The sequence below is a fragment of the Neodiprion virginianus genome, chromosome 7 (genome assembly GCF_021901495.1).
Source record: "Neodiprion virginianus isolate iyNeoVirg1 chromosome 7, iyNeoVirg1.1, whole genome shotgun sequence".
NCBI classification, from domain to species: Eukaryota; Metazoa; Arthropoda; class Insecta; order Hymenoptera; family Diprionidae; genus Neodiprion; species Neodiprion virginianus.
Genome location: NC_060883.1, coordinates 21,925,143 through 21,951,096, shown reverse-complemented (window position 1 = coordinate 21,951,096; position 25,954 = coordinate 21,925,143). Strand labels below are relative to the sequence as shown.

The 25,954-nt window shown below is 34.9% G+C and overlaps 1 protein-coding gene across 4 annotated transcripts in view; it reads left to right on the top strand.

The window, feature by feature from the left end:
- LOC124309343 (mucin-4) overlaps positions 1-25,954 on the top strand; it is a 108,523-nt gene that overhangs the window by 52,096 nt on the left and 30,473 nt on the right. For all 4 annotated transcript variants that reach the window (XM_046772927.1, XM_046772926.1, XM_046772929.1 and 1 more), the window contains one exon: positions 3,346-3,413. The gene's annotated coding sequence lies outside the window, so the exon portion shown is untranslated. The remainder of the gene's footprint in view (positions 1-3,345; positions 3,414-25,954) is intronic.

Below are 25,954 nucleotides of genomic sequence, written 5' to 3'. Positions count from 1 at the left end.
TCACATATGAATAAAAATGCAATATATGCAGCTGCGGATATTTTTAAGATATGTTTAATCGTGTATCGCGAAGAACAAATTCATCCACACCGGATCGGATCACAAAATGGAACACAATTCTCGCTACTCTTCACCGGTGACGGAGAGAGTGGACACTTTGATGTCTTGCAGAACCAAAATAAAATTCAGATAGTGAGTAATAAGTATGAAAAGTAACAATCAAATAATAGTAAATCTAAATATATCACCAAACAGTCAAAAGGACAGCCAGGATTTACGATGACAATGGAGAAAGGAGGAGTTTCAAGCAGCAGACAAGGCGATGAAGATGGTGGATGGTCGGAAGTATCACAAAAGAAAGAGGAAAATAAAATTGTAAGTGCGAAGAACCAAATAAGCCATAGAATAATATCCATCAAATATTCGTATAACCAGGAAAGAGGACGACCAGGATCGATGTTGACCACAAGAGAAAGAGGTGTTTTGCGGAATGAACAGCAACGCAAATATAGAGAAAATAATAATATAAACAAGGTGATTTTGGAGAATAACCGGCAGAGCGGCAGTAAAAATAATTCAACGAAGGGTGTCGAAGAATTAGAAGAATCGATTGCGATGATTGATTCGGAAAATAAATCGAGAGGACGACCAACCAAGGTGATGGACATAGAAGAGCGAAAAATTAGACGACGGGAACAGCAGCGAAAATATAGGGAAGCGAACAAAAAATATCATACTGGCTTTTCAACCAACGAACAGAAAGGAGGAGTTTCAACCAGCAGACAAGGCGATGAAGATGGTGGATGGTCGGAAGTATCACAAAGGAAAAAGGAAAATAAAATTTTAAGTGCGAAGAACCAAATAAGCCAGAGAATAATAATAAACAAATATTCCTATAACCAGGCAAGAGGACGACCATGATCGATGTTGACCACAAGAGAAAGAGGTGTTTTACGGAGTGAACAGCAACATAAATATAGAGAAAAAAATAATGTAAAGAAGGTGATTTTGGAGAATAACGGGCAGAGCGGTAGCAAAAATAATTCAGCAAGTCAAGGAGATAGATAGATATCAATAGAGAAGGAACACCAATTTTCAACCAACGAATGGAAGCTTAGATTGATGAAAAAAAGGAAAGTAAGCACAGAAGGAATTGAAGTGGACAGCAAGTGCAGGACCTGTCATTAAATCAACATGAAGGAATTCGCCTGTCTACTAGACAATGCGTAAGGAAATAGTGAGGCGCGAAGCGCCGAACAACGAGGCGCGCAGCGCCGAGTGCCCGAGGCGCGTAGCGCCGAGATGGGGTTGGCGCGCGAAGCGCGCAGGGGCGAAGCCCCTAGTATAACAAAACAAAAACATATAATAGTAGAAAAGTAACGTATCAATTAAATAAAATAAGACAAGATAAAATGTAGAGACGGTCAAAGCTGAGTAAATTGAGAGATCCTTCGAATCGCGTCTCGATCTGGAATCGGATTCGTAAAAATTAGGCTTTTCTGGGGATTATAATCGAAACTCGATTTCGTGGGATCGAATTAATTTTGAAACGCGTATTTTGAACCCTGGGGCAGTTTGGTACGAAGTAGAAACTCATCCGGAATGGGAAAAGATCGAATTTCAGCCTGATACCTGATAAAATTTTCATCGCCGCGTAAATGTCATTCGAGAAAATTGTTGAAGCGTATCCGATCCCTGTTTTCATTAACGAATTTAGTTTTTTTTTTTTTTTTCTTCTCCTACGCAAGCTGATTACCGTACCTTAGTTTTGGCGAAATTAAAAAAGTCAGCGTTCATAGATATTATTACACCGATAGAATTTGAGTAGGCAAAAATTATGATCGATAAATGAAATACTCGTTATAAAATGAAAAATTATAATTATAATTGAATTTCGATATATTTTACATTGCAACCGAATCATAAAGGTAAAAAAAAAATAAAAAAATAAAAAATATTAATGTAGGAAAGAAGAAAAAAGAAAGAAAGAAAGTAGTTCAATTTACAAAGTTACATCAAATACGGAATAACAAATCAACGAACGCTTAGAAACTCGATAGCAATATTTTTCATTTCATGTCAATAAAAATACAATTCGTATAATTCTGACGAGAAAATTAAATGGCAGGAGAAATCGTTTCGACTCTGTAATTTCCGTCTGTAGAAGTAGAAGAAAGAGTAACAAATGAAAGAATAAAAATAAAAGCGGTGAATAATTTCGGAGTAAAATGTTGAACTCGACGTTACAGAAATCGTTGAAGTTCAAGGAGCTGGAGATGAATTTATTCGTGATTTCTGAACAGTAGGTTCATCCCGAGAATTCGGGGAAGAGAAATTCTCCGGTCGAGTACTTGGGTGAACTTTCACTTGAGTCTAAAGGGTTCGAATTTGCATAAACGTGTAACAAGCCGTCTCTACAGGGTGTCCCAGAACTAAGTGACCGAACTGATAGGGATAATAGAGGGGGTCGAGCTGAGTTTATCAATTTGAAGAATTGTGAAGAGGAATGCAACGACTGATTTTTGTGATGAATTTTTGTCATTTGTTTTCCCAAAAGTCAGAAAATACTATCTTTTCATAAAATTTGACTCGGAACAATTAAGCTTTTCCGTAAATCAGAGCTTCGCGAATCGGTCGTCGATTCTCGATTACACCTAAACGGTTAGCCCGAAAGTTTTTTCAACCTTTAGCTTTCGCCAAGTTTCCGAGATTTTTTTTTTCTCCCTGAAAGAAATAGAAGATCCCGTTTCACGGAAGAAACGAGATCAAAAGATACGAGGAAAATGTCACCCGAAGCGTTTGTCTTTCCCAGATACGGTGACGATTAAACCTTCCAAGAATCAACTCCAAGTTTCATTACGACACGCGTCAAAGTCAGAGACACCGCCGTAATCTTTGTATATTGTATTTCAGTCTTTGTATATTTTAGCTCCTAATTAGCCGGCGTCAAAGTTTGAGCTGCTCTAGTCAGGTGGAATAATTTGTGTTGAAATTCTCAAGGCAATTAGACATTTCCGATACGCTCATTAAAACAGCGAAATAGAGAACGATTGTAGGTTCGATTTAAAAAAAATTCTTCCTATCAAACAATCTTGTTGCAAGGGAGATAATTTGAAGCAATTTTGAATTGTACAAATTTTTTTGTCGACTCGGGTAATATAATATAGATTAACGCGAATTCGTCGGTTTTTCAATCTGTTGTATTTTACACAACTTTTGTTCAAAACAACTAAATTAATTTCACTTTCTTCGTACAAATACCGAATATCGACACAAGTTGTTTATTCGAATTTCAATTCTCGATTTTTCCTCAAGCTAATTACTCCGTTTCTTTGTTTTTTTCAGGAATTTTTGCAAACCATAAGTGGGACGATTATCGTGGCTTTTGGAACGAAAAGAATTGGCTTGAAACGGTGAGTGCGAATGTAAAAATTTATTGATCTTTACGCACGCTAGAAATAATTTTGATTCCTGGAAAAAAAAAAAATGTGCAACCAAAAACTGAATTCGAAACGTTTGAAAAATAAAATCAGAAAATATTGGCAAAATCACGTCGAGGCTTTTACTTTGGCGCTGATGGCCGAGGTCTCCTAATTCTTTACCCCTCCCTCCCCATAATGCCGTTGGATATCGAGGGGATTTAGCGTCGGGGTGGTTCTTCTAAGAAGTAGCTTACTGTTACCCTTCTCCCGATGAGAAGCGAGGCCGATGCAGGTTAAACCTCTTCCAATTTCTTCCACCACCGTTACGAAACTACCCTCGAAATTCTCTCTCTCTGTCTCTCTCTCTCTCTCTCTCTCTCTCTCTCTTCTCGTAATTTCGCCTGACGAACGACCAATGAAAACTCTTTTCTTTTTTTTATTTTTATCTCTTCTCTGCTTCGACCCCCCCCCCCCACCTAATTTCTTCTCGGAGGCTATTGGAAAGTTGATTAAAAGGGAGGAATTTTTATAACCCAAAACTTTTCACAACCCCAAAAGCAAATTCTGCACGAGAAAAGCTCAACCCCGTCACGCATATATATATATACGTATACATCTAATTTTATACTTGCAGGAATTTTATTTTGTGCTTTTTATTCAGACTGGCGCCCCAGCAGACTTTTTTTTTTTTTTAACGAGCTTTTACTCGTGCGCGCGGTGTTTTTTTTTTTTTTTTAATTAGTTTTTGCTTTCTCTAACATATGTGAAGAATTCTGCGATCGAATTCTTATTTTTTTTCTTTTTGTTCAATTTAGTGGAATGGCTTTTGGAAATTTCGGTTTATAGCCAATGCTTCATGATTATTTACAGATCTACTTCTTACAAAATTTTCTAAATTGGAAAGTAGCCGTTTCTTTTCGAATTAACGGTTAAAATTATCATAAAAGTCAGAATTTTTGAGCGATCGTGGTTTTTGAAAAAGTATCAAAACAAAATGACAATAAAAGCGAAAAAAAAAGAAAAAAATACCGACCTCAATGCTCAAATACTTTAGCAGTATTATATACGTGTAACAACTTGACGGTAGAATCGATATTAAGAATAATTAAAGTTCGTTTTAAATTTGAGGCAACGAGATAAAAAAAGTGTTGGAAAAAATTTGTGGCAAAGAAAATTTAGACGCGAATTGCTCATCGATCATTAATTCGCAGCGTGTTCGAAACGCATGCGGAAAATTGAAAATAAACTAAAACTATCGCGAGTAAATAATTCAAAAGCAGCTAACGGCTGTATGATTATTATTTTGTTATACATCGGTAACGGAGATGTTCGAGGATTCGGTTATTACGGTTATAATTAATGACCGTAATTATCGGGGGTTTGTTGGTTTTTGCTGATATTCAATAATACCTTCACAGTCGGCACTAATATACGTACACATGTAGGTATAAATTTGCTGGCCATGCGAAACCGGAATCGCGCATTGCTTTCAGCAGCCCCGAGTTTATGGTTACAAGCTAATTACTAATTATAACTGATTGGCATCTATGCCACGAATTAATCCCCCATATATGTATGCTTCGATTATCACGGGGATCATCGTCCCCTTCTCTCTCCCTCTCTCTCTCTCTCTCACACAGTACGTGGTATTGATTTCAATTTCAATCAGACGTTGTGTTTCTATTTCTATTAATCACATCTATCGGCCTACCACTGAAATTCAACGAACATAGTATCGATTTTCCATTAATTTGTTCATCCGTTTCCGTTCAATCATCATGAATTTGATAAATATTTCACATCAGTCATCGATGTGGCATGAATTTAATAATTCTATTAGCCAAAACGTCGTGTTTTGTTTTTAGAAAGATGACGAAGAGCGATGAGAAAATTCCTTGTTCTATATGAATACGGTAATTACTTGGTGAACAGTGCGAGGTGAAGGGAACGGGGGTTTTTTAAACCTAAAAGTAATTTAGGCCGTTCTCAGCTGGGCGTCAGCGAGTGTCAGAGGCGTAAAAAGCGAAGCTCGAAAGCTCGCTGCGCAGATGGATTCGTAAGGCTTGAAAACCGTCGTCCCGCTGATATTAGCCATTCTTTCAAAGACAAAAGATGCCAACTTCCATATTCTTCCCTTTCGATAAGTGTGTGTGTGTGTGTATACATGTATATATACATACATATATATGCGTACATTATGTAAATGTAAAAGGGAATATTTTCAAACCAAGCACGAAGTCTAGCTTTTCTACCGAACAGATATTATATATTCTTACCGAGATCTACAAGCGACGGTTTAAGAATATTCGACATTCGATTCAGCGACGCATAAAAATTTTAGGATAAATTTTGCTCTTTTTTCTTTGAATCGAATATATGTATACTTGTGTATGTACGTCGATTTCTGCATTTCTTCCGCTATAGTTTGGTAAACATTTAAATGAAAAAACAACGAAAGGCACGGGACCTTAGACTGGCCATGAGCCAGCCTGCGAAGTTTCCGTTCTCACACCGCAGGTTCCAAGTTTATGGAGAGAGAGAAAAAAAAAAGAATGATATGCAATTTGAATTTCGAACGACACTGTGAAAAATTTCATTTGTTACGGTAACTGGAAAAATTCGGTAAAACAGGTATCGTTAAAAAAAAAAAAAACTGTTTGAATATTGTTCTGGTGATTAAAAAATTTCTGCACGAAACAGTTAAGAAATTTTTTTTTTCCCTATCCTCTCTTTGGAATATAAAGTTTAATAAAAAATCTTACACCCCGATTTTTATATCGTTTCTAATTTTTCACATGTACATTGCTTTGCAGCTGATTCGGCAAATATATTCTTACTCATAACTCGAATCATCGTCGGGAAATGATATTTATTTATTCAAGAAAAATTCGAAAATTATTTTGCCAAGACGACAATCTCTAAAAAATTGAACAAGAAAAAATAGTAAATAAATAAAAAAATCAGGCATGCAACAAACAACGGAATCGACCGTAGATTTTGATTTCTTCATACTTTTCGTTTTCTCTATTTTTTTTTTTTTCTGTTGCTTCTTGTCCTCCTTCCCGAAGAGAGTGTAATTATTATTCAACGCTTATTTATATAAAAATAAAACCGGTTCGAGTCGTTCCTCGATTTTACTCTGCAAGGAATCGTCGCTCGATTTATACAAGTGTGCGAATTTTTACACGAGAGATACTTATCGACGGATTGTAACTTTCTTTGAGTGTACAGTCGTAATATACATACATATATATATATATTATATATGTATTATGGAAAAGTTCCTTTTCAAAATAATTTTGAATAATGATAAGCGGTTGAATAAAAAAAATCTGAACAAATTCGGGGTACTGTTTCAGAGTTTCAACAGTCACAGAACATTTTTTTCAATTTTTGTTTAAACAAAATCAAAAACTGTGAGGTTCGCCAGACGTTGGTTGGGTTCGCATGGAATTCCCCATACATAGATAACGAATACGGATGAATTTTGACACGCGGTAGCAGCTGCAGCATCGACTTGACTGAAATTGTCAGCCGAGACCGAGATTGAAAAACCTGTTTCCGATTACGCAACTCGAATCGAGGCTGATCCAACAAATATACATATATATAAATGTATCTGAACACCTCGTCTAGCTTTTGGGTTCATTGATTTAGTTCGATTATTTTTCGCCACTCGCAATTAGTCACGGAGAAATTTTTAATCCGCAGACAAGATTTCAAGTTCAATTCAAATTTTCGACTATATATATATATATATATATATATATATCGCAATTTCTTCTACAATATTTTCATAATTATTCTTCATCTTCCTTTCAAGTTGCGACGCAGCTACAGAATAATAAAACCGCATTTGCGGTATTTGAATTTCTCTTTACGATGCGACGATGAAGAGGGAAGAAAAAAACGAACGCTGCCAAAAAAAAAAAAAAAAAAAAAAAAGAAAAAAATGCGAGGACGAAGACGTTGAAACGTACATAAGTTGGTAGATGCAGTAATTGGTTTTGGGCGTCGTCGCGGCTTCGCGAAGCGTAAATTGAATCCTCGCCTCGTCACGAGTCTCCTTTTTATTGTTTTTTTTTTTTTTTTATAATTTCTGAAAAATTCGCGGGTTCGCTTCGCAATACGCGGTCGTCTGTAATTTTGATAATCTCGGTCTGAACTCGGTAATCATTCCTTCGTAAGCTGCAAATACGCGAATCGTTGGAGATAACTTTACGACAACGTTGCTTCAGCGAACGATTGCGAAAAATTCAATCTCACATATTACATCGTCGATGAATATTATACGGGAATTTTCGCAAACGTTCGCGATTGAAAGGAAAAAAGCTTTTAGTAGTATTTTTTTTTTTACGTTATTTTTTTCTTCTCTCTTTCTTTTTACAAATTTTTATTCGGACGCTTTCCGGTCCCTTTTTTTACCTCTAATTAGAACGACTCGATCAATCGAATTGAATTGTAACATGCAAGCTTTGAAGTATTTCGAGCTTGCGGAAAAATCAGGTCATTTTCCAATTTCCCGTTTACTTTGCGCTATGGATTTTCATTTCTCCTTCTCTATAACGTCCTAGAAAGTCAAGCGGAAGTTACGATATTCTCGGAACTTGTTCGACTGTAATCCTCCCCGCACTTGTAGGGTAAACAACCGGTTTGTATGGGTGTAGCTGTATAGACTGCTGCAAGGCGTTTGTAGCGAATTTCGAAAGCTTTCAAACTCACAAATGCATCTTCGAAAGCTTTTTTTAAACTCGGTTCTAAAATTCTTGGGGAAACATGCGTGTGTATTATTATTGCCGGGTAAAACAGATCGAACTGAATTTCCATGGTATTTGTTATCGGAGAATCACACGGCAAGGAGCTTTGGGCCGGGGTTGATATTCCGAATTTGAAAAGTTACGAAAGCGCGAAATTTGAAGTAAAGAAATCAGAATGAGAATATTTAAAAATCTGAAACATTGAAATTCCAAATGATCCAAGATTTTCAGTTCCGTGAATTTCTGGCTCTGTGAAATTTCACCAATTTGATCTTTCTTTGTTTTGTTTTTCTCATTTTTTTCACCAACTCGTCGAGTAAATTACGCCGTGTGAGTATATTTTGATTTTCCAAATTTTAATCTATCGAAACTTTACTTTTCGGAATTCTGCTCTGTCGTAAGTTGAATTTTCAAAATCTTGCATTTCAAAATCTTGAGTCGTCGGCTTTCCAAAGTTTGATTCATTTGCTTCAAATTTCGCGACCAAATAACTCGGAATTAAGCGCTTTCGGAACTTTTTAAATTTGGAACTTCAACCCCGCCCGGGAGTATATTTTGAAAAATACTTTTTGTTTTTCAATTTTTCACAAAAATGCGTGTGCGTTACACGTATAACTCGAAGTTTCTCTGATGGTGAAAAAGAATTGTTACAACTGTACAATTTTCGTACCAGGGTTTCATAATTTTTGGCAAAGATTGTAAACGATGTATTTTTAGTTTTCTATTCGTTTTTTTCTAAATTTTGGAACTATTTGCTATTCGAGATGAGGCCGCCGGCTATAACGGCTCAATTTCGATTCGGCGCGAGCCCCTCATGAATACAAACGAATCTGCAATTGATATTTATCGAGCGTTACGAGTGGTGGAAAATGGAATCTGGAAATACTGCGGAACTTGCAAAGTTCCGGCACCGATTCTCACAGTTTTTACTCGCACGGGATGCACCGAGAAAAATTTCTCTCCTTTGCGGCTATTTTACAGTCCGTAACTATTTTCACTTTTCAAATTACAACAGCATTTAAACCGTTGTTTCAACAATATTCGTTTTAGGAAAAAAAAAAGAAACAAAAACGTCCAATAAATTTGTCAAACGAAATTTTCGCACTTTCCTCTTTATCTCTCTCTCTCTCTCTCTCTCTCTCTCTCTCTCTCCGTCGTTCCTTTCATGAATAAAAATCGAAGATTGACGTAATAACGTTAAATAAAATTATACGACACTGCGCTGCTTCGCATCTTCAAGTTTCTCATTTCACCAAGACGCTGCAGCTGTGTCGGTTTATATATATGTATAATATTCATGCTGTTGCAACGCCGTGATATTACTTGGGAATTCAACCATTTCCGCCACCGCCTTTTACCGCTACCACTCTGCCAACTCCCGTCAAAACCTATCGCCACGAATCCGCTTTGTGCTATCAAGATCGAAACGACCGCTCCGTGCCTCGGTTTTTATCCATTCGTCGTAATATTATACGCTCAAATGCGATCTAATATTTGCCTTTTTGACTTGGTGATAATTTTTATGGTCTTCTACAAATTTAATAAATTTTAGCTTCTGAGGACAAGAAATCACGTTTTTTTGCAATACTCGTATATAATAATGATAACCCACACCTGTAGATAAAAATTTTAGTTTCGGAAAACAAGAATTCGTATTTGCAATTCTCATAAAATTTGATTCCGTGAAAATCGCTATTCCTGCGGTTTCTTCTTCGAATTTTTTCAAACAGCTAATATTTTGAGAATTTATAAGCAATACGAGTATGCGTTTTGAATTGGAGAATTCAATTCCGAAATTTTTATACTCAATATTCTCTTAATTTCGAGAGTATAAGCATCAAATTCGACTTTCAAAAAAAAAAAATCACCAAAACCTTAAACAGCAACGTCAAGAAATTTATAAATTTGGTATTTGTTGACCAAACTACGATTTTCCCACTTTATTTTCCAACTTTACCGATCAACTGATATTTTCCAAAATTATAAACAGCCCGAATATTTGCGTATTATACATTTGGGATTTTGTTTCCAAAATTTCGATACTGAATTGATTCACTGAAATTCTCCACAAGGATAATCAAATTTGAGTTAAACGGTACCCAGAAAAAATAAATAAATAAATAAATAAATAATCAATAACCGCAAAAGGTGGTAAAAAAATTGTCCGCAAAAAAAGAAACAAAAACAACGGTGCTTCGAAATCTTGCGACGTTCTGTTATAAAATTGCCGAAATTATATGAAAATATTATCTTTATCACAAAAGCGAGATAAAAATGCTGGCGAAAATGTATAAATATGATAAATGCGAATTATCTTTATTGAAATTTTTCGCCGACGTCGCGTCATTCGGATCTTCCACAGGCTTGGGGAATATTCGAATCTGGGTCGGGATCGATGAGGATAAATCCACGGGTTTGCAGCCGGTGTTGACGGAAGGAGGAAGTCGGGGTATTGAATTATGCCGTACCCTTTGAGGCTTGATTTCGGATGGAAAACTAATTATCTCGGGGGAGGGATTCGGGAACCGCGGTGTTGTGAAAATTCCTCGGATCATCTAAACCGTTAATTAACGCGGTTGCCGGTGCCACTGCTAAGTGGAACGAACAACATTTTGTCGGCCGCGGGCTCATTAGGAGCATTGAAAACTTCCCTGCCAACTTCACAAAGCATTCTCTGCGAGGGTAGTAATTAGTTTGGGTCCAATGATCAACTCCCGATTTATACACACCGACGCATCACGGATTTGTTCTTAATCCTTGCGCTTACACTGTTAAATATTTACCGATGGAATTTCCTGTTCGCACTGAGAAAAATTTCATTTGTTACAGTGACTAGAAAAATTCAGTGAAACAGGCGTCGTTAACAAAAACTGTTTGAACATTGTTGGGATTACGAAAAACGAGGCACGCCTAAACATTTTGCGCTAACGTCGATCCTTTTTTCGGTAATTGCAACGCAAAATCAGTTTGTGAGGTTTAATCTACTTTTTTAGTTTAACGAGGCTTCAACGTCAATTTATTCTTGCACGAGCGTTAAATTTTCGCAACGGTTGCAAGAAAATCTAGCAACAGTGATCGTGATGAGAAAGAATAGTAACGGATACCAGACTTTCCGTTAACAGCTAGAAAACTAATTTTCATTTTCTACCTAGAACTATATTTTTCGATCGTGATAAAAAATGAAAATAGTTAAGGACCGAGCGGTAACCGGAACAAAAAATTTCAGTGCGGATAGGGAAGAGTGAATTTACAAATATTCAGTTTACGAATAGAACAAATTTACCAAACAATTTAGTAAATTCGAATTACTTTTTTCTGGTTTTTCTTATAAATTTTCGTTACGTCAAACATTTTTGTGTTTGATTTAAGACAAATATGCGGTTGTTTACGTCACTGCAAAGAATTTGTGAATTTGCAACCTAACATCGTTATTTGATAACTATTTTCTAACGGTCAATATTTAGAAGTTTTTATTCCATCGCGCAGTAATTCGAATAATTTTTTTTCTCGATAGTTTACACTCGGTCAATTTTTAGCTCAGAGATATTGAAAAATCAGCGAGTTATGATTTTTCGAGTAGATTGATTCATTTTCCGACATTTCGTTGTTTTATGTTTTTTTTTCTTCTATCGCGTCAAAAACTTTGTTACGCTAAAGTTCATTAATTTGCCCTGAAATGTAACAGTTAAATTTTATCAATTATTTTCCGCAAAATTTTGGGGAAAACAATTTTTCCCATTTTTGAAAACCTTAAGATAATTAAAAACTCCCGTTTACAAAATGAAAATGCGATACTTAGAATCAATATCTAATGGAAGGAAGGAAATTCAGCGGGAAATGAGAAAATTCTTCAGCTTCTCGAAGAAAGTTTTCCGATTTCTTTCTACGTTTGCATTCCGCCTTTTATTCTCTTTTGCCTTTGACCTGAAGGAGTTTCTCTTCTTCTTCTTCATCTTGTACCTCTTTTTTTTTTTCTCCTCTCACACTTTACCTTCTCGAGAACAAGGCAATAACAAATAACGATTTGCCAGTTTCGCTATGTCGCAAAGGGGCCAGCCGTAATCTTTAATGTCACCTGTGTGTCCGCAGGGATTTCCTTTATAGTCATGCCGGGTACACCGACCTTAAGACAGAGAATAAAATTTTCGTTCCAAGTAAATCATCTCCTTCATAACCTATCGTCAACCATTTATCCGTAACCATAAAAGGTATAACTCCAATGACGAAAAAAAAAAAAAAAATCGTTCATCTCAATCGAGATGACGGTTGTAAGAAAATAAAACATCACATAAATATTATCGAACGCTCTGATCTTGCGATACAAAATTTATACATATTTTAACAATCCGTTCACGATTAAAGGCACAAACATTTTATAAATAATCAATGATAAGTTGCCCAAGTCTTGCATCAGAAGCGCAAGTTTTTACATTTTTTTTTACTCCGATCAATCTCGTCTCGTTTACTTCCGTACTCATTGTTGATTTTTTTTCCTCGACTTTTTTTCTTTTTTTTATTATTATGATTAGTGCATTTTTACAACACCAGTAACGCGCAGAGTCGGATTATGCACAATGGACGGTATAACTTTTACGGCTTGAGGGAAGTGTGTGGAAATTTCTCGGGCAGGTTCATCGTAATAAAAACACACTTGCGCTGCATGTTGCATTCGATATGTTAGCTAAATCAACCGTTCGTTCCACTCGCCGCTAACGACGAGCGAAAGAATATGTTGAAAATTACGTGTGTGAATTATAATTAATCGCAGCGTTATTTTACAACGATAAGTAAGAAAAAAGGATCGATCAAACTTTTGTGAAAAAAAATATATTTTCAATTCTTGTTCGAGAAAACAATATAAATTAACATAAAATGTATATTTTTTGCGAAGAATTCTTGCGAAGAATATTAGGAACAGATGAAATATTTTTTTTTCTTTTTTTTTCGTGTCAGTTAATTAAGCTTTAGGTTAAATTTTGGGTTTAAAATTTCTAACGGGATTCGTAATTTTAGATATTCCGTGACGGGATTAGAAGGCTGTGAAAAAGTGGGTACGAAGAGAAGGTAGTTTGTCATTCCGTCGAGGTAGAAGTGATGTTGAGAAAGGAAGAAAAAAAAATAAATAAAACGTGATGGGTGGATTAAAGACCGCGATTAACGATCCGCGCCGCTGACATTAAACGTGGATAATTCGGTATTCAACAAATAGGTCAAAATTGATAAAAATTTGGTTGTTGGAATGCGAGAGAGATGCGAAATGCGAAATCGGTGCGAGGTGAAACTTTCTCACTTTAAATTCGTACCTGCGTTTTTGACACAGCTGTACATTTATACGGAAACGGAAGTTATACGAGGAAATGAAAGGCTGGACGGAGATAAAATGAAAATGGATGTAAAGAAAAACAAAAAAATGAATGAAATGCAAAAAAGCTGATCCGTTGTGAATTAATATCAAAAAATTGAAATTATATCGCTTGATAAATCACGCTCGATTTTATTCAATAATTTATATAATCGTCTATCTATATTTATCTATAACTTTCGATACTACTTTCCTTTTCTCTTGATCTGTAATTTAAATTCGACGAAAATTCTTCAATATCTTCGTGACAAAATTGTAACCTAGCGAAATTTACTCTCCTGCCGAACGACGCAACTGCTTTCTCCAAATTATAGGCAATAAAATCCAAGGTTATACATACGTTGAAGAAGAGGCCGTGATATAGCGCAGATAATAAAAACCAGATGATATTCACTCGATACGAATTCCGTATTTTGATCATGTATCGTCTCTTCGCAAAAAAATAACATACTTGTTCAAAGCCTTCGAAATTAAGTCGCGAATGATTATTATTTTAAGTTAAACAGACTTCAGTCTTACATTAAAATTTTTGAACAAAAGTTATTCAAATGCGAAACTGAAGTGTGATTAATTGTTATTTACAGTAAATGTTTGGAGAAAATGTGTGATTTTTTTTTTTTTTCAATCCGAAATATCGTTCCGGTCTCTACAAAAGCAAACTTTACCTAACAAGACCATTTTTTCTTTTACCAATTACGTGAAACAACATCAAAAATTTGACATCCAGAACAGAGACTCGTAATTCTTGTTTATCGGTGTTATTTATCAACGTAAAAAAGACTAAGGTAAAATTTGTTCAAATAAATACAAACCGAAAGTAAGTAAAAAAAAAAATTCCTTTTGCTGACTTGTGTTATCGATTGATAACGAATTGCTTTTGAAAAAAAAAAAAGAAAAATAACGTCGATCAACGAAATTTCTGCCACTGATTGGATAATTGGAGAGTCGGTAGGATGTTCGAAACATAGAAAGAACTGCAAGTTAGCGGCTCACGCACACTTGATTCATGGCAAAGAATTTGCATAATGTGGGAATCGGTTTCTTGCGCTATAAGAAGACGCATTGTTTCCCCGGATACCGCAATCCGTTTCGTTTCTCTCTCTCTCTCTCTCTCTCTTTCTCTCTCTCTCTCTCTCTCTCTCCACTTTGCTGCGTGCGCGTGTTTCGACGTGATTGTGAGCGCGTAAATTAGTATGTGGGAAGATTTCAGCCGCCGCGGAAGTACATCCGAACTCGTAATCCTTTAATAATAATCATACAGACTTGAATAACGGAGAGTTTCTTGTTTTAAAACGTACGTACTGCAAGGTTTTTCTTATTATACGTATGCCAGCGTTTGCGCGTTGAGAAACGCGGTGATGAAAAAATAACGAATACCTACCTCTCCGAAGTAAAAGAGAGAGAAGAAAATAAAAAAAAATAAATAAACATGAAGTCAAAGCAACATTCGATATGTATTCGTGTTATTCCTGATTTTAATATCGAACTCCCTATTTTTTCATTGGAAAATTTTCTTCTTTTTTCTCTCTCCTTTAATTCCTTCGATGTTTTTTCATCTTTCTCCTACAAGACGTTGAACATTTAAAAAGTTTAATCAAGTTGTTTTAATTCGGATTATTATACTTACTATAAAAGAAAAGTGAAAATAAAATCAAAATAAAGACTGCGGATGTATTTTATTCCTGATCTTAATCCCCCCCCCCCCCCCCCCTTATTCTTTCACCAAAAAATTGACATTTTTTTTCTCTTCCACTTTCACCAATATTATTGTTTCATCTTTCTCCTATAAGACGTCAAAAATTTAAGTGACTCAATCAAGCTGTCTTATTCGGATTATCGTAATTACTGTAAATATATATCCGGCATGCGAATCACGGGACGATGGATTAAATATATTTGCGTCCGTCTGGCGAGTCGAGTGATTGATCCGTTAATCATAGGCGGTGATTCTGATTATACGTATGTACGTACAACCGGCTTATATGCCTACAAAATACACGTCTGAAAATTGCAGTAGGTATATAATCGCTTTAATGCAAAATGCCACTTATCTCCCAAGTGGATGAAAATAAAAAAATGGCCCACATATACCGTCGGAATTAATGAATAATATTCTACGCCACGTGCAAAACCTGTAATTTGATTCTGCAATTCTCGGTCTTACGATTCTTAATCGTTGACTACAAATGCAGACCAGTTTCGAAAATTTTTCGTCAATTTTGTTTTTTTATTTTTTCTCTTTTTTCCATTCAAGTCAAACTATGATCTACAGATTACAGCCAATATTAATTACTCTCTGAAAATTTCCAAAAGATTTTCATAATTTCTGTTTTTCACTTGGAATATTTATGGACCGGTTCCATTATGGAGCGATTTTTGTTTATTTTTTTTGGCACGTTCAGATTTTCTTTCAACGATTTCGTAATGAAACCGGTTTAGACATTTTTTGAACTGAAAAATACAAGTTTTGAGCAATTTTTTTTTGGCTATTTTCAGAACCGTTTAAACAATGTTTTAAAAAAATATTGCTGTTGAAATGTATGGAATAGAAAATACAGTTTTTGTAAAACTTTTTGAGAATCTTAAATAAGTTCGTTTTCACAATCGCTCTCAATATTTATAGATAATTAACCAGCTGGATAAATGATCGGAAAAAATTTAAGGTAGTGTTTCGGAGTTGAAACAATTGCAGAAAAAAAAACTTTGAACAAAATCAGAAATGGTGAGGATCGGCCGTTTGTTGGGTTCGTATGGATATTTATATTTATATGTATATATATTTAAGGATTTTAAATATCTTTTGGATGAGTAGATTTATCATAAAATGATATAAGTAATATAACACTAATGCATTAATGAGTTATAAAATTTCAAAGTTGAAAAAAAAAATAAAAATTTCGCATGTTATTTAAATGGGAAATAAAAAGTCGCGATTCTGCACCTCTAAATATTGTTAGAGCCGAAACTTGGACAGCATCTTTTTTTCGTCTTTTGGAAGAATATTTTCGACTTGAATTTTGAAAACAAACAAGTAGTCGATTTTTTTTACACAGTCTGATATATATATGTATATATATCGAATAAAATAACACTCACAGCCTTCTTCAATTTTCCCCCTCAACTCTCGAAAATGATCGATAAAATAAAATCTAGATAATTACACGCTTATTCTATAAATTAATCACGTCTAATACGCGTCTAGAATATTCATTCGGTGTGCGAATTCAGTAAGTATAGTGCGAGTTATAAATTGAGCCAGGGATTGTCGTGACGTGTTTGTAACAACTCGTAGAGTCTCTACTGCTAGTTGCACAGTATTTTTTTTACAATCGGTTGTTTATACACACACACACAGAGCTATGATAGAATCAGGTAATTCACGTACACCTACACTCGGCTATCACGGACAGAGAGAGAGAGAGAGAGAGAGCGAAGAACGCGGGAACTCGAATGCGAAAGTTGACCCTTGAAGATGCGCTGACATTTAGCGTTAGTCGAGCCGCTTCGGGGCACGTCGCTTACTACGTCACGATTCCGTCACACGGATATTGGAATTTGATGATTTTTACGAAGAGACGGGAAAATATTGAAAAAAGGAACGAGTCAAAAAACACAAATTTTTAGTCGAGACGCGATTTTCTTTCTTTCTTTTTCTTTTTTTTTTTTTCTTTTCTTCTTTTCTCATTTCCAGGTCATTGCGAGATAAAAAAAAAAAAAAAAAAAAAAATTCACTCGCCGTTGTGAATAAAATTTCACAGCAGGTGAATTTTGATATTTTGTTTTCTTGTGACCGAATAAACTGATATCGATTAATAACGCGGAGAGAACAAAAAAAAAAAAAAAAGATAAAGATGAGGAAAAAAATAGTTTCGAAAGATTAGTAACAATTGGGTTGGAATTTTTTATGGTCAAATGAGCCAAGGATACGTGCTTTTTCTTTTTTTTTTTCTCATCTTTTTTCTTTTTTTCACCGTTTCTTTTTTTTCCTTGCATTCTTTTTTCAACCAGATCTGGGCTTGCGGGCTGATTTTTCCTCGGGTCGTTGAGATCCCAAGGTGGTAAATTAATCAGAGATTTTAAGGCCAGGAATGCGATGCGTCTTCAAAGGATTTATCACACGGTATTTACACGTGAAGTAGCCACAGTTTGACGTTGATATTACAGACATTATAAAGTGTGCCCATTCAAACTCGGGTGAAAGGCGAAACTGTTCAAAAGGTTTGATAAACTGTATTTCATAAATCCTTCGGCGGCCAAGAAAAAGAATGAAAAATATGGAAAGACCGGAGAAGAGACGGAAAAACTCTACTCTTCCAGTTCTTGTATATTTTTACTCCCAGGACAATTTCCGCGTTAAATTAACTCCGTTTATCTTCTTCTTTTTTCTTTTTTTTTTTTTTTCTTTCATACCTCTTATTACTCTTTTTGTTACGACCGTCGTTATTTTTATATTACTCTTACGTTTCATTTTTTCTCCTCTTCTTCTTCTTCTTCTTCTTCTTTTTCTTCTTCCTAATTTTTTTTATTTAAGAATTAGACGATCATCGTGTCCCGGATTTAACATCACGTATATACATGTATATACATATATACATGTACCTTAAAATTTAGGACTAGGTCAGGCCGCGAATTTATCCACCTTCAATTAATCACCGCACTACAGTTTCTAAACTTTTATTACACTAGTACTTTTTTATCCTACATTCAACGATTTTTTCTTCCTGCATCTCAAACCCTGGAAAGAAAATAAGAGAGAGAAAAAAAAAAAAAGAAATCACGCTTAGCATAGTTCAATTACGGTTCACAAGTCCGCATGAATTTATTATTTTTTTTTTTTGTCAGTTATTTACTCGCTATAATCGGCAAAATTTTTGCCACTTTTTTAATAGTTTTTTTTTTTTTTTCTATCACGCTAACAAAACGGGAATGGTTTCAAAAACGTTCGAAACAATTGAAAGTTTTTGATATTCCGCGTATTATTTTTTCTCGATACATTCGGTTTTTAATTATTCCGATTTAATTCGCTAAACGGTTTTTACCGAAAATTGTCCTCATTGTTTATGTGTAATAGTTGACCTTTGGAGGAAGAGAGAAAGAAAGAAAGATTTACGAGAAAAAAAAAGAAAAAACAAGTACGATTTCTAATTCGATTTAGCGATCGAGGAGCTCGGGTAAACAGTAATAATAAATAGTTAAAGAAAACAAATAGAAACAAGAGCTTATTCATTGTCCATTGTGTTTCGTACAAAGCAAGGAGATCCTTGCTAGCCGGTAGCTCTGTTTAAATTAATCTCTCTGTCCCCCTCCTCCCTCTCTGTCTCTCTCTCTCTCTCTCTCTCTCTCTCTCTCTCTCTCTGTCTCTTTTTCTCCCTACGGGATGCCGACAGCGGACTGATTGTGAATAGAACTCGACGCGTCCATTGTACCTCCGCGATAGAAAATTAATGAAATCATTGGTGCGTTTGTATTTGCGGAGCAAATAGAGTGTCACCACACACATGATATGGATGAAGAATAAACTCGAGTTTAGAAGCCAGGGGTACGGTTTGTAAAAAAATTCCGAAAGTCAAATTACCGTCGATTGAAAGCGTAGAGAAACGAGAAAAATACGTGAGGGGTTGTATTGTAGAAAAGATTTAAATTGCGAAGGCAAATATGTACAAATAAATTTATACCGGCAGTTTTCTTTTTCTTTTTTTTTTTTTAGAGCCACAAAGATTACGAAGGACAAAATATTGAATCGCGAAAATAACGAAGAGTCAAAAAGTTCGCTTTTCGAACGTCGGACTCGTGCCTTTTTTCAAAACTTACAGGATTCCGAATTTATCAACATAACGACTGACCAAAGACTCGAAGAGTCAAAATTCCGAAACTCGTTGAGACTGAATTCAGTGACGAGGATTTATCCCGCATGCGTATTGTATTTAGGTTTGCAGGCAGTTTCAAGCCGTGCATACAAGAGGGTTTAATCACGAATCAATTATGTAACAACAAAGAGAATGAAATCAATGTGCTGGAATTTTAATTGATCAATTCCAGTCAACCGCTAACGATTTATCGTTAATCGAATCTCAACAATGTTGAAATTTTAATCTATTCCGAAAATCCGTGATTCATTGGAAAGCATTTCTCTCTCTCTCTCTCTGAGCAAGAATTCCTCTTATCAATTGAGCCGAGTACTATAGATGGCAAAAAAAAATATCAGCAAGTCATTTGAATCGATCATCTTTTGTCGCTTTTAACGCGCGAGTTGAAATTTTTGCAGGAGGAAAGGTCAAGTTTAATTTTTATTTTTTTTGTTTTTTTTCTCTCCATCTTTTCCTTTTTCTTTTTTCGATTGTTCAGGCACGTCGGAAAAAATTTGCCAAGGAAGAAGCTCGTTGGTAAAAAGTTAAAAGGAGTCCTGTGGATAAGATATCGTAGCGGAGGCGTAAATAAGGGGGAAAAATAAAACGTTCGAGGAGGAAAAAGGTGTGAAAAATAAAAGTAGGCGGAAGAAGATAAAGAAGGAAAAGGAAGCACGTGTCTCAAAGAAAGCTAGTGAATCTCGCGTTTTTATCTCGAGAAATCTTGCAGATTGCCTCCAGATGGAGAGGGGGGGAGGGGGGGGTGGGGGATAAATTGAAACCCGGTTTCTACCGCGATTCTGAATTCCTGCACCTGAATTCCTTCCGCTTCTATTCTACGTCTGTAGAGGGAAACACCGTAATTGCATTTAGTGCAGCGGTTTGTACCTAGGTAGGTGTATAAATGTGAAAAATGAGGAAAGTTATCGCGTCCGTCTCTCCTCTCTGTGCAATGCGCACTTTTATTTTTCAACATAAGTGGACTGCGTTCAAATTTTTTTTTTTTTTTTCAAAGAACCACAACCACATAAAACGATAATAATATATACAATTACCTGCAATCCTTACAGAGAGAGAGAGAGAGAGAGAGAGAGAGAGAGAGAGAGAGAAAGAGAAAAGATACCGAAGAAGGTAATTGATATAAAACGAATTCAAATTATTGCAACAAAATTATAATATCAGAATTTTATACTTTCCGCGGAAAGTGTCAACGTTTAATAAAATGAAAGAAAAAAATTTTGAAAACAAAACTCTCAACGAATAATAAATATAGCTTTAAAATTCCAACCAACCGACACAAATTGTTAGGATTGAAGAGCGCGATAAGGAATTTTATTACAGGTCAGAGACCGCATTAGTCGAATTTATAATCTAGCGTCAAGTTTTTTTGGTCCGAGGTAAAATAAAAAATAAAAAATGGATCGTAGTAATTAAACACGATGACCGCGTGTTCCACATTTTATTACGTTTTGGTTTAATTTTCTTTTTCGTCCGTGTTTCGAGCTTAGACATTTGTTCGGTCGATCATCGCCGGGGAAAAGAGTTAATTGAAATTCCTGGACCGGATGTAACGCCGTGTTTGCTATACATGATCGTTGCAAGTTATGCATGGGAGGGATTAAATTTTTTTTACGCCTGGCTTAGGATCGGGATGCGTGGAATATAAAAACGGTGTTTTCCCAGTATCTTTATACATCTGTTCGTAATTGTAAATCAAAAATTAAAATCTCATTGCGGAATTCACGTCACTTATCTCATTAACGGACGATTTTTTATACAGTCGGTGATTAATTAGAGGTGTATAATTATATGTAAATTATCTTTGCATATAAATAGATATATATATATATATATATATATATATATATATATATATATATATATATATATATTTATGTATAAACGTATAAGCAAGCAAATATACTCGAATAAATCGAAGAAACTGCTTAAATTATATCATTTCCAGAAACAAAAAAAAAAAAAAAAAAAACTCAAACTGCAAACTATAAAGAAAGAATTGATAAAAATTTCATGAACGCGTTTCTTTCATTTTAATTTTCATTCTTCTTCTTCTTCTTCTTCTACTTTTTTTTTATCATTTTTTTATTATTTTTTTTTTTTTGTTTATTTTTAACCATCTTGAGGTACAATAAAGGGCAAATTTACCCTCGTAACTTTGTACACCGCTGTAACGGGGAAGATTCTTTGCTTTTTCAATAATCGAATTATCGCTTCACGCGCGGCAGAAGCAAATTGACTTTAGAAATTTAATTCCTTCTTTCATGCGGGCGAAATTGCGTTCGAAAGTATACAACATCTTTTTCCTCCCTACTGATATATCGATGGAACGAAAAAAGAAGATAGTAAAAAGGAAGAAATAAAATCACCGAGGGTGTCTATAGACGTGACGAATTTTTTAAAATTATCAAAAGCAAAGAGACAGCGAAGCCTTTTTTAAATATACATTTTTCATTATCGAATAGAAATTGAATCTCCGATGTCAGCTGAACGGAAACAATAAAGTCGAACCTTTCATCGCGGATAACATTTTTCACAAATATTCTCTTCGATATCTGAGAATCGATCGATTTCACAACGCAATAATTTCGTCACGATTGATTATTAAATTACTATAATAACCACGAATGGTCGATGAATCGATTAAATCTCATTGTTCGATGCTTGTAATTTTGTTTCATTGTAAAAAATGAATTTCTCAATCGTGTTGATAATTTTAGAATATACATGAAACAATAAACAAAACGACGAGTACAATGCAACATGGGATAAAAAATAATGTTCTAAAGAGCTTCCAAAATAAAAAAAAAAATAAAAAACAAGAATAAACAAATAAATAAAATCGTCAAAATATCCTTGAGAGAAATTTTGTGCGGAATATAATAGACGATAAATATAATGATAATGTTAGTTTATAGACGATGTTTAGCGTCAATTCCCTACATCACGTATATATATACGTGTATATAATACAATAGTCATCGACTTTTCGATGTCCGAGAAAGTCAATCACAATCACACGTCTTCGTGACTTTCACTTAACGATGTAGGTTCGATCATCTTCACTTTCCTTCTCCGCGTTTCGCACGCTATTGAATCATCGCCTGCCGTTTAATATGAAAAATTTCCACAACCGTATACGCGTGTGGAAAGTTTTTTTTCACACTGCGACAAAATTTTTCACCGTATTTTTTGAATTCTCTACGGGCAAAAAATTCTATCGTCGCATATTCAATCAATTTAGCGCAGATTGAAATTCGCTGCGCGGAGAGAGCTTCTTTTAGCATTGCGAGTTATTTCGGCAAAACAGGGAGGGGAGGGGAGGATAACAGTGGCAAAAACCAAATCTATCTGTATTTTATATATATATATATATATATATATATATATATATATATATATATATATATATATATTTATTGACATGATTTCGCTGCACGCGGGTCATGTGGAAATATATATAAACATACCTGTGTACGTGTGATTAATTGACGAAACGACAATCACAGCCATTTCTCTGCACTGCGCTCTCGAATGATCGATAAAAATAAAGAAAAACGAATCGCTGTATGGCCGAATTTTTGCCTGAACGTATATAACAAGGTTTAATGCGAAATGTGTATTTTTTCGTAGCCCGAGGGTTTGGGTAGTATTATTATCGTTATTGTTGTTATTATTCCTTATTTAGCGAGTTTCTCTTCGATTTCAGTTGCTGGCAGTGATCGAATTTACTCACCTTTTTTTTTTAACTCTGCACAATATCTGCCAATCACAAAATATTATTGTTGTTTTATTCGATACGATGAAATCATCAGGGATCGATGTAAAATTGAAAATCAATCCGTGAGATGAAGAAACAAAACATTCACTCAATGTTTAAAAATCTATGAAAAAATTATAATGTTATTTTGCATGTAAGTCTGCAAAATTAGAACTTTAGTAGAAAAAAAAAAAAAGATATGTATCGTGATAACGTAGTTTCAAATTCTTGATTTCAAAAATAATACGTGAAAAGATGCTTATTACCTTGTAAATTTTTATCTCAACCGTGTTCTAACCTGATACAAATAACTTCACGTAGCGGAAACAACATTTTTTTAAAAGAACATTTGAGTGTCTGATAAATGAAACCAAAAACAGCTTCCTAGCTTGCATAGTTTTCAAGATATTTCGGTTAATAGACTGTTTGAAAAATTCAAGTCGGATGATTCATCTTTCAGAATTTTACTAACGAGTTCCGGTTTCACGAGGATTCGTTTGCGGTTAAAAACTATCAAGTTTCCGGAGGGGATGTGAAAAGAAAAAAAATTAAGTTAAAAAAAAAAAACACTGGCCTCGTGTATGTATGTATATGTATATATATATGCATATAAATTATGCACCATGGCAACAAAGTCTCGGGGCTAATCGCTCAATTACGGAGACAATCCGCCTGGATCAATGTTACCATCTTATTGCTCGTCGTTATCCTCTTGATCCTTTTTCCCCCGGAATTTTTCCCCTCAATCTTTGGCAATCACCGATCAAATCCCTAGTTTGATTATTGTAATTTCCTTAAATCGTACGAATCACGTAGAAATATTGTTTCCTTTTCAAGTTTCGCTTCGCTTTCGTCTCTCTCTCTCTCTCTCTCTCTCTCTCTCTCTCTCTCTCTCTCTCTCTCTCTCTCTCTCTCTCTCTCTCTCTCTTTTTTTCTCTCTCTCTAGTACCAGGCGTTGATACGAGGTTACGAAAGTTTGGTACGTAACAAGATTTTGCCTCCCTCTTCCATCTTCTTCTTTCGACACTTCCTTGGTAAATTCGCTTAGATACTAACTTTTTTTCCCCCCCTGACGCAGTCTCCATTTTTAAAACAGTTGAAAATTGACGGTGAATAACGGATCAGAGACGCAGAGAAACGAAGACGAAGAAAGTAAATTATTTCACGTGTCATCTTATTTTTTCTATATTTTTTAATTTGACAATTCACTTTTTGTCTTCATATATATGTACATGTATACATTTTATGTGAGAAGAGGAGATAAAAAGAAAAAAAAAAAAAAAACGTCGGCGAGGTTAAACCGACCTGCAATTAAAAACCGCGGATGCCAAAAAATCGCCAATTATATCGTAATTGTGACAATATAAAAGGGGTGACGTCCGTTTTTCGCCGGTGAAAATAAACCGGAGCAAAAACAGCTCGAAAAAAAAAAAAAAAGAACAGAAACAATCGGCAATGTAATTTCTACGCGCTGCGGGTCGTGTAATTATTTATAATAAATATAATTAAACGACGCCGCGGAGTACTGTAACATAATTAATAGCACCGCGTAACGAATTATGCGGTAATTATCAAAATTAACAGTTGTATTAATATTTATCTACACATCGTACGTTCGCGGTTGAATTTGCAATGTGAAAAACAGAACGTAACCGACGATAAAAGAATTCGTTGAGAAAAAAAAAAAAAAAAATGGGTTCGAGTGGCAAAAATTAAGGGAAACAGAAAAAAAAAAAAACCAAAGAATATTTCGCTGATGTTTTTAATTGTATAGTTAAAGAAAAAAAAAATGAAAATAAACACACGATTGTGACAATTTGTTGCTCATCTCGCTGACGTGATTATGAGAATTGAACCTTTTTTGACGTTAATTTTTTTTTTTTTTTTCTTTTTTCACTTCGAGTCGAGTGTTTGTAATTTATGCAGGTTTGTTCGCAGATAATCATTAAAAGCGTGCATCATGTGCAGCTGTCCTGTGACACGTGATACATGCGGTAATGAGCCGTATTCATGCTAACAATTTTCAACAATTATCCTTCTAACCATTAAAGATAGTTCAACGCTTATACGTAGCACTTTCTCCTAATTATATCTTTGTTACGGGTAAACAGAGCCTCTCTCTCCCTTTTCTCTCTTACACCGCATACGGTGTATTTTCATGTTATACTTAATATATAATCGTTGCTGCCCGTCGTGGATAATTTCATTTGAGTTTAAATTCACTCCTTCCTAATTCTCAGATTTTTACAATTATTCTTCTTAACCAGTTGACATCGGTATACGAAAAAGAGTTTCACATAAACGTTTTTTCTAAAATTATCAAATATCGGTACGGAAATTGAATTTTGAAAAAATTATTATTCTCAAAAATCTGAACTAAATACAAAGTTTTTCTTTTTTACTCAACTCGTCTTCTTTTTTTGTTTCCTAGCGTGATAAATATTCCCGCATACAGGCGACAAAATTATTCAAATTGCACAGGTCTAAAATCGGATTTGTAGAAAATTACGTCGAGCTTTATTTATTATTTCGTTTTTTAAAGGGAAAACCGTGCAATGCATGTTTGCCAAATTCACAACAATCGAATGATTGACGCTTGCGTAACGTGGATTATTAAATTATTGCGAGGAGTATACAGACATAATATTGATATATGTATATTTCATGCTCGGTGAATCCAATTATTCAAGTTTGTAAATTGGGTTCGGTTCGGCGCCCGCTTTTGCGGAAACCCTCGAGTAAGTATTTTGCTCACCACGACATTACTGCACTTCTCCATTCGCGTCTAT